The 19,577-nt window shown below is 38.1% G+C and overlaps 2 pseudogenes; both read left to right on the top strand.

Annotated features, from left to right (window-relative positions):
* Positions 1-1,228: 1,228 nt before the first annotated feature.
* LOC103472517 (galactose-specific lectin nattectin pseudogene) lies at positions 1,229-2,326 on the top strand (annotated as a pseudogene).
* Positions 2,327-11,832: 9,506 nt separating this feature from the next.
* On the top strand, positions 11,833-12,501 carry LOC103472516 (ladderlectin pseudogene; annotated as a pseudogene).
* Positions 12,502-19,577: the final 7,076 nt, after the last annotated feature.

Genomic DNA, 19,577 nt, shown 5'->3' with positions numbered 1-19,577 from the left:
GCTGCCCTGCAGGCCTGAGGCACAGAAATGAGGCTACCGTACACCGGTGCCATCAAGACCTCTGACCACCACAGCAGGGCAACAGGGAACAAAAACACACAGGCAGTGATTCAGTGAAATGTTTTGCTCAAGGACAAACAAGAGAGACAGCTTGAACCGGCAACCCAAAGGTTATAGGATAAACTCCTACCGCTGGAGTCACCGTCACCCAACATACTTCCATGCTTATCTGTAGCATTAAGAAGAGCAGCCTACTGCATGTTTTAGTAAAATTTCATACCATTTAGAATTTTACTTATAGGCGAAAGATAACATTTTCTCTCTACAGGTTTTGATTGTTTTATTATTTGACCTGGAATGGGGTCGTTAAGATCAAAAATCTGTTTTGCAATTATCTTTAACAGTCACACTTTCCTGTAATGATAATCTCTCACATCCTGCATCAACGTTCAGTATCCAGTTTCTTTGAGAAAATAAGGACTTTCAAAATGATATTATTTCTAAATCAGTGAATGATCTGGGTGGTTTCAATGTACTCAATTGTGTTTAATGAAACCAAAGATTATTATGGTGATAGGAATAATATACTGGAATCAAGAAACAAAAAAGAAATGTCTGTGCTTTGTTGATCTTTGTTAGATCCCATCAATACTTCTTGGATTCTCTTACAGAAATTGAGCTGCATGTTGTGTCTTCTTTTCTAAGTGCATTGAGGCTCATCCTCTGCATGAACTTCAGTTAGTTTAAGAACTATTGTGTGAATGAGACCCCTCCCAACCCCAAAAGGGACAAAGGTGTTAGTAAATGGATGGATGGATGTTTGAATGAGTAAATATCAGATGTCAAATAATGTGAGAGTTGTGAGAGACAATTGATGCAACATACATGCAACTTTGCTCAAGTCCTCTTGAGGGTCTGGAGGTGAGCAGAGTGCAATGACAGCATCCCCATTTGATGATTTTTGCTTACAAACTATTTTCAGACAGAAATCCAGGTTTTTGATCTATGAATCGTCTATGTACTAACCAGTCATATCAGTCAGACTTTCTTTATTGGTGCATTATGAAGGTTCCTAAATAATCTTTCAGGACATCTTTTTGTATCCAATTTCTTGTTGTTTGAGGAAAGAATCACTTTCAGGAAGGTATTTCTAAATCAGTATATGGATATCAAGGTACTATGTCAATGTATTGTCTCTAATGCAGATTTACCAACCAATCACATCAGTAGCAAAGACGCCCATTCTGAAGGATATAAAAGCAAGCAGTCTGTACTCTGCCTCTCCAGAATCTTCTTAACCATTGATGACGGCAGATAAACCCTTTCAAGATTATAAGACTTCCCAGACTAAGACTCTTCAGAACTCCAACATGATGCTGCTCCTCTTCCTGTTTGCTTTGGTTCTGGCTGCTGATGGACAACAACTGACGGAACAGCAGAATTCAAAATGTCCTGTGTATTGGTACATCTTTAATGGAGGCTGCTACAAGTACGTCGCCACCTTGATGACCTGGGCTGATGCAGAGCAGCACTGTGTGAACCAAGGAGCCCACCTGGTGTCCATCCACAGTCCGGAAGAAGAGAGCTTTGTCAAAAGACTGATCAGATCCTTTGATCCTACTCAGGGAGTCAACTGGATCGGACTGTCTGACGCTCAGCAGGAGGGAAGATATTTCTGGTCTGACGGGTCTCGATTCAACTTCAACTTTTGGAATACAGGCGAGCCAAACCACTATGGACGATCTGAATATTGTGTGCACACCAACTGGGGCCCATCCAAGGGGTGGAATGATAAAGTGTGCACAGATAAATTTGCTTCTGTTTGTTTGCTGAGAATGTAATTCTATTTTAATTGTACTGATAAAAAACATGAAACTGAACATGAGTGATAAAACATGCCAACATTTTTGTGCAATTAAGTTTTTTTAGAAAGTCTGACTTTTCCTTTCCTGTCTAGTTTTCTGATATTGTTATTCTTTAAATGTGTGGATCATAAAATAATAAATTTATTAGATTTTTTATTTTAAATGACATTTTAAAATGACATTTTATAAAATTACATCAAATAAATAAATCAGAAACAATGAATCTTTGAAGAAATTTGAGTGAAACAAATTCCATTTAAAAGAATAAAGTGTGTTAGAAGATAATACAATAGGAAATATCTGTATCACAGATGATGAATATTTTTAATTTGGACTGTTGTTTTTAACCTTCCTGTTATGTTAGTTTCTGAGGTACAGCAATAAGGTTCGTGGGTCATTTTGACCCGTGGAGTGTTTAATCATGCAATAGTGTCAGAAACAAAATAAAATCCTCCAAAACATTTTTGTATCTGATTATTGACTTCAATACTAACAATTTCAATCAATATTTATGCAATGATGTTTTTTTTTTTTAATTTCTGTCAAATAAAGGATCAATTACAACAATTTACCCATTTGAACATAAAAGATGTAATTTACATTTTGAAAAAAAAACCTACAAAAAGAAAAAAAATAATTTCCTTGAAATTGATCTTTTGTAAAATTTTTTAGATTACTTTTAGATTTTTTCTTCAAGGGCTGATATTTATAATTAAACTTGAGACACCTATAAAGGTAAGGGTCAAATTGACCCGCTGATTAAAATCAAGACAAATGAGTCAAGCAGAGAGTGTTTATGTTTCCCCCCACTTCTGCTGAGTGTCCACGCAGTGTGGGTGGAGTTTGCCCATGGGAACAGAAAAGGTTCCCGTCAAAAGTTGTTTGAACGCCAGTTTCCTAGTGAGGTAAAGAGAATAGTGAGCTTGTGTGTGTGCACGTATATTCAGGGGCGCTGCCAGGAATCTTGGGCCCCCTGACAAAAAATTTGATTGGGCCCCCCATGTGGAACTGCTGTTACAATTTTTTGAGTCTATTTGACCCATAAAAAGCGTCACAATTTCCAAGGCTTGCATTTGCCTTGTTTTCTTTGGTCCAATACTGATAATTAGCACAATATTTACTGCTCATTAATTTTACATCCAACAGTCCGCATATGCAAATAGGTTGCTTAGATTTTTTATATTAGTTTTAGATTACTGAAATGTCTCTCCCCATGAGCAACAGTCAAAAGCAAAGTGCAAAATACACATAAAGAAAGCCAGACTTCTCAAAAATCAGTATAACTTTAATAAAAAATAGGTTTTCTCCATATTTGTTAAAGCTGTCACCATGTTGTGACATTTTGCTATGAGACAGATAATCTGTGAAAACAATCAATCTCCACCTCGTCCCTGAAATACTATTGCTGGCTAAAGTAATGCAACGTTCCGCCCAAAACAACCAATCAGAACCAGGAGGAGGGTCTTAGTGCTGTCAATCAACTTCATTCACTCATTGCTAAATGTGCTAATGGTGGAGAAACAATATGTCATTACAGGAAAATAGTTTATCTGCACTCATTGGTAGTTATGCTATCTAGACTGAGCATTCACAACAGGCTATGCTAGCTGCAGCACAGAACAGAGCAAGGGGAGGAAGGATGAGCAGCACCACATGAGATTGTAATTGACAGCATTAAAACTCTCCTGCCACTTACTGGTTGTTTCTAGCACTAGGAGAAAGCAGAGGAAATAGAATTTTCACAGATGATCCCTCATACCATACTGTCACAACATAATGACAGTTTTAACAAATATGTGATTTTTTTAAAATAAAAGTTACTGCAGCTTTAATTTCACTTAGGAGAGAACAGGTCAGGAGGTATGTGGGTTAGAGCTGCTGCTGACTGACTCATCTGTTGTTAAGTGTGGTAACAACAGGGCAAGTTAAATGAATAACTTTTTTTTTTTAATTTATCAAATGCCAGTGAAATGGAGGCAAACAGTAGTCTGTAGCTAAGCTAACTATGCTGAATGGTTGATAATCTCACACAGTCTACCCACCTCTAGGAGAAAAACTGAGCTATAAATTGACACTCATATCTTTCTCTCTCTCTCTACTTATTTTTCTTTTTTTGAAAACCTGATTTTATAACTTTTCTTAGCAGCATAGTAGCTGCCAAAATCATTCCTATCCTCTACTTACTGCTGCTGACGGTGCAGCGCCTCATGGACCGCTCTCGCCAGCGTTATGTGTTTAGCAGGCACAACGACGTATCAGCGCATTTAATTGATCATAACACGCTTTTTTGTTACTGGAAACCATATTCAAACAACTATCAAAGCTACATTTATAAACAATTGTACAATTGTATTTTTTAAGTATGCTTTTAATACATAGTTCAGCATATTTAAATATGCTTAGTGGCTATAACAATAGAATAGGAATTGAATATTCTGATATTGATGTATGATGAGCATATTACAAAGCCCACAGCCGTACATAATTTATTTAATAAATTATTTAGTAATATCAATACATATTTATATAACTATACAAAGACAAATAAATAATGATCAATACTGAATAGTATGTATGTGTGTGTGTGTCTGTGTGTGTGTGTGTGTGTGTGTGTGTGTGTGTGTGTGTTTTTCAGCAGACTAGCTTCTGTTCTAGCTTCAGAGTGATTCAGCAGCTGAGACTGAGTCCAAAATCCGATGTGAGATTCATCCGTGCTGCAGTGAATCCGTCTCTCTTTATAGATATCTCCCACTTCTTCCACACATCATGTCTTTATGAAACCTTCAAAACAAAAACGGAAGATTTGTAAGGTATCTTACTTTGACAAAGTGAAATAATTACTTAAATAGTCTTTACCACCTGTAAACTTTGCTGATGAATGTTATAACAAGTAATATAAGTTTTATAATATATGTTACACTGTCACATTTCTAATGTAGGCTTTTGTGTCAGATAATCTAAGCCAGGGGTGCCCAAACTTTTTGAGACCAAGATCTACTTTTTCTCTCACCAGACGCCTGAGATCTACCTCATGACACAAAGACATAAAAATAGCAAATTAAACTCTATTGACTTATTTTATATGTGAATATACATCAGTTATAGCAGAACTAATAAAGTGACAGAAAACCTAATCCAGTTTCTTCCTCAGTGAGATTCTGACACTGGGAGCAGCTTACTGGTTTCTCAGTCAGAAGCTGGTTGCAAACCTGACGCCGGCAGGTGTCAGTCAGTCATGGTAGATCTGAAATTTGATTTTTCTCAATATGAGAAACTACAGACTGATAGGAGGAACCAAAGAGCCCAGTAAGGGTAAAGTCGGGATATAATTAATTTAATTTCACATAATTATCGTGGTAGAATTTGTTAAAACTTAATTAGATATATTTGTCCTATTTGATGTTTGTTGTGACGTATGGTCACGAATGAACGAGGTAATTAGTCCAAGTTTGTCATTTATTGAACATTCAGAAACTACAGCAGGTGTGATGAGCCACAGCAAAGGTAAAGAAAGGTAAAACAATCCGAAAAGACGATCAACTCAAAACCACTACTACCCTCTTTACCGCCCCCCCTCTCTCTTTTTGTCGTTTAAGCACACCCGTTACCGTGGCAACCACCTGCGCTTAAGCCGAGCAAAGATTATATTAAAAACACAACATTCAGTCCGTTACATATCAGGTTTCCAGGCTTGATATTTATTTCTCGATTATTAATAAGCCTCTCATGAACACAGCGGTGGTTTAGTAGCTAATTTAAACTCCTGCTTTGCTCGTCAGTCGGTCTTTGAGTCGTCTTTTTTTTCTTTTTTTTTTTTGTTAATGGAACCGAAACGCACTGAATTGCGCAACACCTTGTTGAAACAAGAATTACTGAGATTATTCATTTTAACATGTTTCGTTGACTTTTTATAATTATTTTTTAATGAAGCTACAAACGTTTAGGATCTTAGTGAATATTTTTGATAAGCCTATCAGAAGAGGAAGTGCTGGACTCAGCGTCCTGGCAGCGTTCAGTTTGTCACCTGCTGCCGAGATCGACTCAAAACCTTTCCGTGATCAACAGGTGTTATGCCCAGAAAAGCCCGCCTGCCCAAATTTGCATCCCCTGTCGCGGGAGCGCGCATCGCTGTAAGCTCTGGCATATTGACGAGGAAACGGATAAAAATATGACCGAAGAGGAAATTTTAAAGATATTTGTAACATTATCACGTTTCTCAACCATGTAATCCCTAATACGGTGGGTTTTATTTCGCAAATTATTTGAAATAAATACGGTTTTTACACTTTTATTGACACAATGAGTCGAACTTTTTTTCAGTCCGTGTCTGTTGTAAACGTTCTCCGCAAATGGTTTGAAATTCTCTGCTTTGTCTTTTGATACCATAATAGCTCAAAAGCATTACAACAGAGACCCATTATGTAGAACATTTTATATCATGCTTCACTTCTAGTCTGTTAATGTAGGAGGAAATGCAACTTAATTTATGAGCCTGAAAATATTTGCATCTGTCTTGTTGATATGAAACTTATAGCATTAGCTCAGAGAACAAGTGTCATTACGTAGAAGAGATTAAATCATTTCAGCTCTTTATTTCCCCCAATTAGCACAGGGATGCATGTTTTGGCAATATAGATTTTGAGCCTGCCACAATATGCATCCCTTATCTATTCCCCTCAAATATTATCCTATTGATTTAAAATTTAAAACCAGCAGTTCATGGAACTACTCAGATTATGTAGAAAAAGTTATTCCCCTGTGAAAATCTGTTCCCCCTGTGTCGGGAGCGCGCATTGCAGCCAGAGAAGTGGATCCGGCGGATCTGACCATATTCACGGCGCTTCTGATCGATTTCTCGGTAAAAACTACTCATATAATCATGTCAATGGGTTTTTTTTTTCGTTTTTTTCGCCCCCTGCTGCTTCTTTGTTCTCACCACTAGATGGCGACCGAAGACTGCTCCCTGGAGGGTTTGTCTGCCTACCTGAGAGATACCCTCGAGTAATCTTGTTTTGTTGCTTGTTCCTTTTCCAGAAAAGTTCCTGCATGTTATGAGCTTTTCCCCGAGCTGACTGGGAGAATATACTCACAAGCAATCAATCTCGTGACGCGCGGTTGTTAATGCTCGAGTTCTCCTTCACCTACTACTGCCAAGACATCAGTCGAGGTTCCCGATTCACTGTTGGCCGTCAGTCCTCTCCGCCGACTCAGAACCTTCCTGTCCGCCTTCCAACGCACCCTCTGGCGCCTCCTCCAGGAATCCTCAGTCTACCACTCCACTGGAACTCAGGATCGGAACCCCCCTTCCTCCGTAAAGAATCCAAACTCCCCCAAACCCGCAAGTTCCTCACCCCAAGCGAAGCTCCTCCGATTCTGAAGTAAGAACGTTCCATCCTACTGGTCTAACAAATCCTACCTTCCTTGAACGCCTCACTGATTTCTCCTTCTCCGCAGGGAAAAGAAACACACGAACCCCTGCTAATCCAGTTCAGAATTAATCTGTTAATTGTTTGCATCTAATAAACAGAATCATTTTATCTACTCTCTTCTGGTGTTCTGTATGTGGGTCAGGAAACTGAACTCAGACATGACAGAACCCAGGACTTCTTCTGCAAGGCAACAGCTCTACCAGCTGCACCACTGTGTAGCCCTATTATTTTTAGTATTCACTGTGGGTAGATGTTGAAATAAAAATTGGAAAATTACATTATTTTCAATTTTCCCCTCAAATATTATTTAAATTAAAAGAAGTGAATGTGTGATTTGAACACAATCATTGCTTGGGTTGCTACAATGGTGCAGCAGTGACTTTGAATTTAGAGAGGGGTAATTGCGCAATGAGATGGTGAAAGCCTGAATCTATGTTCAGTTGGAGAAAGGTTAATTGGGTGTTTAAGAATATGCATATGCCACTGATCCGAATAAAAAAAATCAAGTGATTGTGCAAATATGTGAGAAAAATAAAACAGGGCAAAAATTTATTTAAGTTCGTATTTCAAAGAAAGGGGCCAAAATATAAAATCTTCAGATATTCTGGTTGTAAAAAATGTGCATAGAATTTTTTCCTCATTTCAAGACTTTACATGCAAATAAGCAAAAAGAAGACTGTGTCATGGTGGGGTTGGTTGCGGTCAGGAAGTGGACACAGGTAGACCCAGGATGTAATGAAAAATGATGAATTTAATGATGATAATCCACACAAGGAACAACAGGGAACAGCACGGGGAAACAGGCATTCATGGGAACAGACGACAGTATGACATGGATCCTACGAAGAACACAGACAACAGGTGAGACTAAATACACATGGGGTAATCAAGGGAACGAGACACACCTGGGAGACAATCAACGGGGGAAGACGCAGAGACAGGACTCACAGGGAACAGGATCATACAGAAAACTAAAAAATAAACACTTAGAGACACGGATTACGACAGATTGCCTATACCAACACAGGATAAAAGTTGTTTTTTTTTTACATTGGTCAACTTTGTCTCTATCTGTCCGAATCCTATAAAAACATTCCAGCTCTTGCACAGAGATTCGGTTACGTTTTTATTCATGGTGATAAAGAAAAAAGGACTGCACAGATATAACATTTATGGGAACTGCACAAGGAAATGAATGCAGGTCATGTTTGTTTAAGGTATTTCCTAACACTATTTCTCATTTACATGCATGTGACAACTGACCCTGCTGTCACACAGACCTGAATGTTACCAGTTTCCTTTGGAGCTGCTGCTGGAGGGTTGTAGAAGCGCCGAACGGAAATGGCGTAAAGGTCAACTGCACGTTTATTATGACATCTACAAGGAAAGACTACGTAACTATCACACAACACTAAAACATGCCAGAGAAGCTTTCTTTGCAGATGTCATAAACAAAAACATTAACAATGCTCGAGCTTTATTTGCCACTGTTGACAGGCTCACAAATCCTCCAATGACGTTGCCACCTGAACTTCAATCTATTGCCGCCTGCAACAAGTTTTCAAGTTTCTTTTCAGAGAAAATTCAAAATTTCAGAGGATTAATCTGCACATCCACTCCAAAGACAGTACTAATGTTGTGCCCAAACAAAACAAATGCAGGAAAAATGACCCAATTTCTACTACTAAATTATAAAACCCTAGAAGAAATTATAAGTCAATTAAGCTCCAGTTCCTGCTGTCTGGATGTCCTACCCACACATGTCTTTAAGAAAGTCCTGCCTGTTGTTGCTACTGATCTGATCCAAATAGTAAACTTATCGCTCTCTTCAGGTGTTTTCCCCCAGGCTTTGAAAACAGCAGTTATCAAACCACTGATAAAAAAGAACAATCTAGACAAATCCCTACTGCAGAATTACAGGCCGATCTCCAACCTCCCATTCATCAGCAAAATTATTGAAAAAGCTGTTTTTAAACAATTAAATAACTTCCTAACAATAACAAACTGCTTTGACTCCTTCCAGTCTGGTTTTCGTGCTCACCACAGCACGGAGACGGCCCTTGTAAAAGTGTTCAATGACATCCATATAAATACAGACTGTGGGAGAACCACAGTGCTGGTTCTGTTGGACCTCAGTGCAGCTTTCGACACTGTTGACCACGACATTTTACTGAATCGACTGGAGACTTGGGTCGGAGTCTCCGGTCCAGTGCTCAACTGGTTTGAATCTTACATAAAGAACAGGGATTTCTTTGTTTCAATCGGAAACTTCTCATCAGAGAGGTCAAAGGTCACATGTGGGGTACCCCAAGGTTCAATCCTAGGACCCCTTCTTTTCAATATTTATATGCTCCCACTGGCAAAGATTATAACAGGACATAGGATTAGCTACCACAATTATGCGGATGATACACAGCTCTACATCACAATGTCACCAGATGACTCTGAACCCATCCAATCACTGAATAGATGCTTAGAACAGATCAATGTGTGGATGTGCCAAAACTTTCTCCAGCTAAACAGAAACAAAACTGAAGTTATTATCTTTGGACCTAAAGATGAGCGAACTAGAATCAATGCACAGCTTCAGTTATTACAATTAAAAACCAGCGATCGGGCCCGAAACCTGGGAGTAGTGATGGACTCTGACCTGAACCTTCAGAACCACATTAAGACAGTCACAAAGTCGGCCTTCTATCACCTGAAGAACATCTCCAGGGTTAGAGGACTGATGTCTCAGCACGATCTAGAGAAACTCATCCATGCGTTTATCTTTAGCCGCATTGATTACTGCAACAGCGTCTTCACAGGTCTGACTAATAAATCAATCAAACAGCTGCAGCTGATCCAGAACGCTGCTGCTCGGGTTCTCACTAAAACCAGGAAGATGGAGCACATAACACCAGTTTTAAAGTCCCTACACTGGCTCCCTGTAGCTCAGAGAATAGACTTTAAAATACTGATGTTAGTTTATAAATCTCTGAACGGTTTAGCACCACAATACATTAAAGATCTGTTATTACTGTACCAACCGTCTAGACCCCTCAGATCTTCTGGTTCTGGTCTGCTCTGCATCCCCAGAACCAGAACCAGACGAGGAGAAGCAGCATTCAGTTTCTATGCACCACAGATTTGGAACAAACTTCCAGAAAACTGTAAAACAGCTGAAACACTGGGTGCCTTTAAATCTCAACTTAAAACCCACCTGTTTAGAGTTGCTTATGGCTAAATTAGGGTTAGAGTGTGGGTTTTGATGTCTTCCATGTTTTTATGTCTTTAATGTTTTTAATTTTTTCTTCCTTTCTTTTCGACGTTTTAATGATGTAATGTTTTTTTGTTTTTATTTTTATTTATTTTTATTTTATTTTATTTATTTTTATTTTTTAAATCTCTCTTTCTCACTGATTATTTCTGTTTTTATTTTAATTATGTAAAGCACTTTGAAATGCCTTGCTGCTGAAATGTGCTATACAAATAAAATTTGATTGATTGATTGATTGATTGATTCCATTTGTTTGCCACAGGACGAGGAAATTTGGTTTTCTTTAGTTTAATTTGACCATTTCTTTAATGTTTATTCTATTTGGTAGTTTTATTCTAATGTTTATTTAATTTAAAGACTTGGTATTGTATTGACTAGTATTTGTTTAAGTTCTTGTATGTTTAATTACCCCTCGCGTGTCAGCAGTGGTCTGGTCAACCACTATTTAAGATCCCCTCATGTCTTGCTTGTTAGGTCAGTTTTGTGCTTGAGTTCTCTGTGTTACTACCTGAGTTGTAGTTTGTCATGTTGACCTCAGTTTTAGACCCAGTTCTTCATTGTTTAACTATTTTTGAACTTTTTTGTAATAAATTAAGAGTATTTTTGGATTCCATTCAGTGTCTCTCTGGCTGGTCTATGTAAGAACCCTCACAATGCAATTGAACAGTGTTGTGGAAGATTCTATATTCAAACAGAACAGAATCTAGAACAGAAGCTGTACATTCTGAACCGAATTTGTTTGGAACAGAACTTTGTCAGCTACCACATTTGTACAATGATGCTGCTATGTTATGCAGATGTTTGATGCTATGCCCTTGTCTTTCCAGACAATTTGTCCTGATCAAAACATAATCTTGCAAGTCACTTACCTTTGACCTGGGTCGATATCAGCAAATTTATGATAATAAAAACTTATAGACATGATTGCATATAACTACATACAAAGGTGCCTTATAAAGCATGAACATTTATCGGAACAGAAAAAGGAAATTTAAGTAGATCAATAACTGGCACACTTTTAGTTTCGCTTGAAAACGGACTTTGAACCTATTATATGAAGCTTATATACACACTAATAAAATCTCCTAAAATATATTTAGGTAGAATACAAGAAGTAAAACTTCACATTAACAGCAGAAAGTTACATAGAAAATTGTCAGCTAGGCAACTGTAAAATCAATGATATCTGCACCATAATAACTTTTGGGTTAGAAACTGGTAAAGAGGTGCTATAAACAACAGCTGTTATTGGAAATCAAAACAGACATTACAGTAGCTCATTAACAAGTAGAAGATAGACGCCCTTTCTGAGGAATATAAAAGAAAGCAGATGGACTTTTCTCTCTCCAGAACTTTCTTCTGCATCCGTCCCTGCAGATCAACTTCAACAAAACACTGAAATCTCTCAGAATCAAGAACATCAAACTCCAAGATGATTTTGCTGTTCCTCTTGTTTGGTCTCTCTCTGGCTGCTGAGGCTCCTTCAGACAAACAGGAGATGAAAGTACAGCAGGACAACTGTCCCCCATTCTGGTACATCTTTAATGGACGCTGCTACAAGTACGTTGCCACCTTGATGACCTGGGCTGATGCAGAGCAGCACTGTGTGAACCAAGGAGCCAACCTGGTGTCCATCCACAGTCTGGAAGAAGAGAACTTTGTCAAAAGCCTGATCAGAAACTTTGATCCCACTGAGGGAATCAACTGGATCGGACTGTCTGATGCTCAGAAGGATGGAACATATTTCTGGTCTGACGGGTCTGGATTCAGCTTCAAGCTGTGGAATGCAGGAGAACCAAACAACGATGGAGGATCTGAACACTGTGTGCACACCAACTGGGACTCAGCCAAGGGATGGAATGATAAAGTGTGTACAGATAGATTTGCCTTTGTTTGCAAACTCAAAAGGTTTACTGAGAATGTAATTATGTATAAGTTCATTTAACTGTACTGATAAAAAACATCAAACTGAACATGAGGGATAAAACATGCAAAACTTTTTGTGCAATTAATTGTTTTTAGAAAGTCTGACTTATCCTTTCTTGTCCAGTTTTCTGATATTGTTATTCCTTAAATGTGTGAATCACAAAATATTAAATGTGTTAGATTTTTTTAAAATGACATTTATCTGATTTATAAAATTAAATTCAAATATATCAGAAACAAAAAATGTTTGAAGAAATTTGAGTGAAACAAATTCCCATTTAAAAGAATAAAATGTGTTTTAAGATATTATGATAGGAAATATCGGTTTCACAGATGAACATGTTTAATTTGCAATGTTGTTTTTTACATCTATTGGAATGAACTTGCAAAGTAATAGCAGAATGACAATATTGTAGACTACCTCACTACTTGTGTTTGATTGAATGCAAAACATGACAATTTAAGTGTAACACACTAAGCATTACAAAGACGTGAAACCTTAAAGATGTGCACATTATAAGACTCAATATTTGACATGAACTTGAGCACCTTTGTATTTTGTTTTTTTTTATTAAAGAAATTTGAGCCAAATATGACTGCTCTCTTCATTTGCTAAATTGTTGAGGTCATATGGAGATTGCTGAAAACAAAACCACATAGGGGCAAGAGAAATGAAACCCAATTTTATTCGATTCATGCATCACTAACTGGCAATATAACTGCTCCAATATAGTTTTTTTGTCTGGCACAGAATAAAACCACCCTCAAACTGATGTTTAATCGGCCTTCTTTGCCACACAGCAAATCTTCTCTTGCTAGCAAAACTGAAAAACTGTTGTATGCACAATAGGAACACTGACAGGGGCAGATTGAGAACAAAAAGTGATATGGGAGTTCCTGACAGGACTCTGAGCTGGGACTCAAACCCAGGACTTGCAAGACAATAGTGCTACCAACTGTGCCATTGTGCAGCCCTGGAAAGAAGAATCTTACATTTATTCTGGAATTAACAGGGAGTTGATGACTGTCATGATGTGTGGCGTTTATGGTGAGGCAGATGCTGGAACCCAGGTTAAAGTGATGAAAGATGATTTAATGAAGAGAATAAAGTTCCACCAAAGTCCCAAACACAGGCAACACAGTAGAGCAGACAATAAGGTTAACAAACTGGTAGCTCTGGCAAACGAGGAACACTAACAGCAACGTCAGACAGATAGACAAGGACCCGACAAGAGACAAAGACAACAGGTGGAGTTAAATACACAGGGAGGGTAATAAGGGAACAAGACACACCTGGGAAACAATTAAGGGGAAAGAGACAGGACACCACAAAGACTCGGAGGGAATAGAATAAGAATAAGCACAGATAACTACAGCAAGAGACAAGCAAAAACCCCAATCCCGACAATGACAAAAGACTAAAATAGGGGAAATATGACCTCTCACTTTCATTTTCATCAGAACTTTTGCTGCAGTATTATGGCTCAGCTGAAAGCTGCAGGATTGACAGATATTGCTTTGTGGCCCAAGGCAAAGCAAACTAAGCAACTGCTTGAGGCCCCCAGATCTTCAGGGCCCTTCATAAGTGCTTAAATTTGAACACAGACCATAGATCTAGAATTTTAACATTTGTTTATTGAAAATGAGAATATTCCATCCATCCATCCATCCATCCATCCATCCATCCATTTTCTTTACACCCTTGTCCCTTAGTGGGGTCGGGAGGGGTGCTGGCGCCTATCTACAGCTAATGTTCCGGACGAGAGGCGGGGTACATCCTGGACAGGTTGCCAGTCTTTCGCAGGGCAAAATGAGAATATTATTACGGTAAATTAGATTTTGTGGTTTAAGCAGACAATAATTAAAATATTTGGCCCTACATGATGAGCTAGTGCCGCTACACTGCACAGCTCTCTGTTGGATGCAAGAAACAAACAGGCTTTTAATATCTGAGTTTATAATAAGGCTGTTTGTTTTGGTAGCCCAGGCTTGGGACAAGTTTTTATGGTCACTGCTCTTCTTTGTCAGCTGGCTGACCCTGTAGCGCCCCTATAGTGTCACATTTTTACAGGTCCACTGAGATCTGCCTGACTGAAGTGGAGCAGAGGCACAGAGCGCATTTGATATGGCACAGTTTATGGCATTGTGGCCCTGCAAAACAACAGTATGCTGCATGGAGTTTCTCAGATTGTGGAATCTGAGAAACCACAATCTGAGAAACCCCAGGGCTACCAAGAATTCCCTATATGCCAGTCTACTCTTGGGTACCCAAAAGTAATATAATTTACTTTTGGGGTAAATTATATTATTGGCAAATTAAATGTAGAGTTATACCCAGTGATTTTCATACACTCATCATATACCTGGATATCATGTTAATTGTGAACTTTTAGTAACTTATTTCACTCATTTTTTTTAAATGGTGAAATTGTCAGAAATCTCCAATATTCTTTAAAAAGCAATAATTAGAGGCTCAAAGATTAATTTTACTGTACATTTGCTCTAACCCATACAAGATTAAAATTATACATAGGAGCTTTTATGTAAACATACACTCACTACAGGTATTTTGCATAAATTATAATTTGCAAGACAAAGAAAAGTCACATGCATGGTAAAGTCAATTTCAAGTGTTCAATATTGTGGCATGGACACCGTCTTTGGACCAAGTCTCTATATTTCAATATTAATAGTGTTATTTCCTAATGCTCTGCTATTATATCTATTTTGAAAACCAACTTTGAAGTTTGGATCAAACAGATAAGAGAACATACAAAACAAATTAAAACTAGTTCTTCTTGTTGAAAACAGACAAATCATTGAAGGTGGGGTGTGCTGTGGTGGCGCAGGGGTTAAGCACAGCCCACATATTGAGGCTTTAGTCCTCGGCGCAGCTGTCACAGGTTCAATTCATGGCCTTGGCGACCTTTGCTGCATGTCTTCCCCTTCTCTCATTACCCACTTTCCTGTCGGTTGACTAACAAATGAAGGCCACTAGAGCCAATAAAAACTTAAAAAATCAAATCATTGAAGGTGTTACTTAATCATCTGGCCTTGGTGGAATAAAAACATTTCAAATGTTTAATCAAAAATCCTAAATTATTATGATCTGGCAGACACCATGGTTGTATGTTATGATTATCTAATGATGCCAAAGGAAAACTACATTTGAAAATAGTTTTCCAAATGATGATGTAAGTTTTCTCAGTAGAAAAACGAATGTGATTAATCTATTTAACTAACTGTCTGGAAGATCAAACATATTAGGCCAAAATCAACCTAGAAATGTCATAAAATGTAGAATTGGTAGAAAGACTTCTTTAGAATATTGCAGGGATACATCATATATTGTCACAATAAAAAAAAGAAACTGAATAAACTTAAATAATATAAGGATTATTTGTTTTGATTACTCACCTCCTAATTCTACAAACAATAAAGTAAATAATCTAAGATTTTATGCATTATGTTTCTCAGCTGTCCTATTTTTCAACTCCACTGACTTGGTTTCTATTAAACAGCAACCAAACACATATTTTTTAATATATGTTTGGTAATAAACCTGTGATCACATGGAAAACACAACAACAAAGATGTGCTGTGGAGCTGATTAATGTGTAATCTTGTCCTTGGATTTCTCCCAACAATCATTAACGACAGTCTTTAAGTGTATTTCCTCAAGATTTCGCATTCCAATCAGAAATTGTCATTCATGCTCACATAAAAAAAGCAAAACAGTTTGCCCTTAGAAGTGGAAAAAAAATGTTTCTTTCCACTCTTTGACTTGAGATGCTCTAATTGTATAAACGTTTTGTAAAAGCTTTATGCATAAAATCATAAAAGATTTTTCTGGATGATTTTTTATTGTTAAGATCACACTTCTGTTTTGCAAAAAATGCTCTGTCCACTGGTTATTACATTTAATTAATGTTACTGATTATTTTGTTTCATACAAAATCATGATAATACCTTTTCATTTTTTTTACTGAGCAATAGTTAGGAGGAAAATTTACCCACAATTTTCCAAACTAGGATCACTGTGTCAACTATTTAAACTGGATCTAATGTACTGAATCATTGCAACCCGATAAAGAAATTTCAAGAGCTCCCACTTGGAGTTTTCTTGTTTAATTGCTTAATGTATAATATTTCTATTTTGAGATTCTTTTAATTAAAAAAAATGTCTTTTGAGATTATTATGTTAAAATATTTCCCTGAAATATCCATCCATCCATTCTCTTACACCCTTGTCCCTTTGTGGGGTCGGGAGGGTTGCTGGTGCCCATCTTCAGCTTATGTTTCAGGCGAGAGGCGGGGTCACCCTGGACACGTCACCAGTCTGTCACAAGGCAACACAGAGAAACACAGGACACATAACCATGCACACACACCTAGGGACAATTTGGAGAGGCCAATTAACCTGACAGTCATGTTTTTGGACTGTGGGAGGAAACTGGAGTACCCGGAGAAAACCCACGCATGCACAGGGAGAACATGCAAACTCCATGCAGAAAGACTGGGAATTGAACCCAGAACCTTCTTGCTGCAAGGCAACAGCTCTACCAACTGCGCCACCGTGCAGCCCTATTTCCCTGAAATATGTAATATATAAATCTGAACATGTTACACTTTTAATTTCTAAAATGCTGTGATGCTGTGTACAACTTTTATTGTTATTTTTCTATAAGTGTTAACTGATGTATTGATCAATCATTACACTCCGACACTGCAGACGCCCTTTCTTGGTGCTATAAAAGGAAGCAGCCTGCCGTTTCCTCTCCAGGATTCTCTTCAACATCCATCAGAGAAACTCCAGCAATATCTTCAGATCCCTCCACATCAGAGGCATCGAGCTCCAAGATGATGTGGTTCCTCTTCCTGTTTGGTCTGGCTCTGGCTTCTGAGCCTCCTTCAGATGGACAGGGGCTGAAGCTGAAGCGTGGCGGCTGTCCCCCGTTCTGGTTCAGCTTCCAGGGTCGCTGCTACAAGCATGTTGTCTGCCAACCTGGTTTCCATCCACAGTCTAAATGAACACAATTTTGTCAATTTGCTGATCAAGAACTTTGATCCAACTCAGTCACGGACCTGGATTGGACTCACTGATATGCATAAGGAAGGAGGGTGGATATGGTCTGATGGGTCTAAATACAGATTTTCCCACTGGGATTCTGGACAGCCTGACAATAATGGTGCAAATGAACACTGTGGAAATACCAGCTATGGGAGCAATTTTTACTGGAACGATGGTGTGTGCTCAAGTAAATTAGCTTTTGTTTGTGCAACTCGCAGTTTGTCCCTAGACACTAAAAAATTACAAGAAAGAATTCAAGTGTGTTGCATTTCTTTATTTTTCAGTTTAAATTCAACCTATTTTTTTCCCAAAAAAACCCAATGGAAAGGCATATCTCTGGAAATGTCTAGATTTTATGTACTCTTATACAACCATCAATGCAAAATAAATCTTTGTGATAAACCACCATAAAATGCTTTCTGTGTGGTTCTTCTTAGGGAGAATATGGCAATGTTTTAGGTATTTTATTAAGTGTTTCTAGAATTAATGGAGGCTTATCTCTAATCTATCAATGAGCATAAGGATATTGCTTATTTTTATATAAATATTTTCCCCCCGTATCAGTGTTGGTGGGGGACAGAAAAAAAAAATTAAAACAATGACCATATCCAAAAAAATACTTCTTGCTAACATTTCATACAATTAAAAAAACAAATGTCTTTCTTTTTGGTGTTTTTACATTTTAGCTCTAGAGACTATCCATAATCTTCTCATGACAGATGGTTGGATCAAGAATTGAGTTTATTCTGTGGAATATGTAGAACATGCAAGATTGCAGATTTTTTTCATTAGCAGCAAATATGTAATATAAAAAATGTAATATAAATAAACAGTATATTAGGAACTTTGTGTCATGTTGGGTTCCAGTTTCTTCACCCACAAAGTGAGATTGTGCGAGTCTGGTCCTTGGGGTTGGTAACCGGGTCGGCTGTACGCTGAAGAACAGTGAAAAAGAGATGGTGAGTTTGAGGTCATTGGAAAGTGGAACTTTGAGAAGAAATGGACTGATCTTACTTGATACAAATGTGGACTTCCACTAGGGGGAAAATACAGTGGTTTCCAGGGTAAGGTCTCTTTGTGGGTCCTTGAAGTGATCCGGGTTCCGGTGCGTGGTCTTAATGGAGAGAGTACATTGTTTTTGATGTGGAGGCTGCAGTGGAGGGCGGACAGGTAAGTCCAGGTGAGGAGGAGCGAGGAGCAAACTGACTTACAGCTGAGAATCCAGGAACGGTTCATTGTTGTTCTGCAGAGACGATGGAGGGACTCCAGAAACCAGTGGGTAACAATCCAAGGTGTCAGGGCGAGGAGGAACATCCCGAAAGCCATAGACTCGGGCTTCACAGGGGAATTTCCAAGGCGTCACAAGAAAACACCTGAGAGAGAGGCGACAAGGATAAATTACCAGAAGCACTTTCAGTGAAAACACAGAGCGCTAGCTCAGAGGGGCGCAGAGTACCATAACTGGCAAACATTCAGGCGATGAAGTGCTGGCAGTCTGCTCCTCATATGCTCCCGGATGATTGAGTGATGAATCACAGGTGTGCTGACAGAGTCAGCGTGCACGCCCTCCAAGGTGTGCAGCCTCTAGTCACCATCTAGAAAAAAAAATCCCACAAAGAAACCAAAACCCTGGTTCCCAACACTTTGAAAATGACCGGTTATCCAATTTCTATTGAAATGATTCAAAATTTGATTTGCATAATTTTTAAATGATAAAATGAGGATATAACCTTTTAATGGTCAATAACTCTCTCCACAAATGTAAATGTATTTGGTATTTGCTGTAATCCTCACAGGATCCGAATTATGTACAGACAGCCCTTATATTGGGCCTATAATATATAATAAAGTTATAATATTTCTTCTTAATAATGCTATTATTAATAATACTATTTTCATATCATAGACAGAGTTCTCTGTCTATCCTATGCACAGACTTCACTGAAGGTAATTTAGATGTTGAAATAAAAATGGAAAAATTACATTATTTTTAATTTTCCCCTCAAGTATTATTCAAATTAAAT

This window comes from Poecilia reticulata, chromosome 11 (assembly GCF_904066995.2).
Source record: "Poecilia reticulata chromosome 11, P_reticulata-male-v2, whole genome shotgun sequence".
Lineage (NCBI taxonomy): Eukaryota > Metazoa > Chordata > Actinopteri > Cyprinodontiformes > Poeciliidae > Poecilia > Poecilia reticulata.
Note: the sequence above shows the minus strand (reverse complement) of the source record. Positions and strands in the feature narration are given on the sequence as shown.